The following is a 1,567-nucleotide window of genomic DNA, read 5'->3' as shown; positions in this document are numbered from 1 at the left end:
GTAAAAACAAAACAAAGTTCTTCCTTCATCTTCTATGTTCTTAGAGCTTGCCTTTATAACCAGGAAAATTATTCTCTCTGTTCTCCACAATCCAGAGGATGTACTCACCTGGGTTTACCTTGGTGGCCAGGTGAATAGACAGGGATTCTGAGACACAAAATTATAAGCAGCATTTTCTCTGTTTGTGCCAGCTCTCAGGGGAATTTGTGATAAGAAGTCCCAGCCCATAAGGGACCTCTATCATCTTAATCTTTGTCGCTTGTTAGTACCAGAAAGTCCCATTCCACTAGCTCTTGCCCAGTGTCCCAGATGAGTGGGTCTGTGACTACAGATACCTCCCGTTTTGAAGAGACATCTGAGACACTGTCTTTACTATACTGTCCTTACTGCTGGTACAAAAAAAGTTTTTGCTTTTTAAAATTATTTTGGGGAGTAAACTTTTATAGCACTGGGCCTGCATCATTTATGCCTTCTCTAAGGATACCTCTTGTGTCTGTAGTCTAGAAAGTTGCTTCCAGGTTTTTTTTGTTTTGTTTTGTTTTTAGGATTTTATTTATTTATTCATTCATTCATTCATTCATTCATTCATTCATGAAAGACACGGGGGCCGGGGGGGTGGGGCGGCAGAGACACAGGCAGAGGGAGAAGCAGGCTCCATGCAGGGAGCCTGATGTGATACTTGATCCCGGGACTCCAGAATCACGCCCTGGGCCAAAGGCAGGCACTAAACCGCTGAGCCACCCAGGGATCCCCGCTTCCATGTTTTTCTGTAAAAAGGTGTGTTGTTCTGAGTAGATATTGAGCATTAATATGATCCTACTTATCAATGGCCAGGAAATGAATTCTTTGAATTGGCTATATTTGAAAGAAAATTCCTTACAGAGATCTCTCAATTGTCTTATTGGTATAACAGCTAGCTTTAGAGATTCCCTTGACAAGATGAAAGAACAGAAATTAAACTTAACACAAAAATTAGTATCTATATCTAACAAATTCTTTTCTCACAAACTGGGACCATCTCCCTGTTTTAACTTCCTTTCCCCTATATGATTTACAGAGAGCATTCTGGCCTAATTTCTAAATTCAAAGTACACAGATTACTCATGTAAGTGCTGAAAGTCAGGAAATGAATTAATACAAGCTCCAAAGATTAGCAGTAAAGCTGGCTCTGCTCCTACTTTCCAGGCCACTCTAATCAGGCTCTACCAGCTTCAGGCATTCCTATGCAACATCCTTTGCAGATTTTTCCTAGACTCCTCCACCAAAAGGAAACTCATGTCCCCTGGACAACAGCAGATCTTTCCAATCAGAAAGCCTTTGACCTTTATCCTCCTCCTTCCCAAATTTAGAAAGGAATTAGAATTAATGGCCATTCACAACACCACCCCTACACACAAACACACACACACACACACACACACACACACACACACACACACACACACCAGATGACCAAAGTATCTCCTAGGTCTCCCTATAATGATCAGCAGATTGATGTTCAGGGACTACTAATAAAAGCCAAGGTTGAATTGTGTACTCAGAAAAAAGGCTTTTGTTAAAATACTTT

Source organism: Canis lupus, chromosome 6 (assembly GCF_048164855.1).
Source record: "Canis lupus baileyi chromosome 6, mCanLup2.hap1, whole genome shotgun sequence".
Taxonomy (NCBI): domain Eukaryota; kingdom Metazoa; phylum Chordata; class Mammalia; order Carnivora; family Canidae; genus Canis; species Canis lupus.
Note: the sequence above shows the minus strand (reverse complement) of the source record.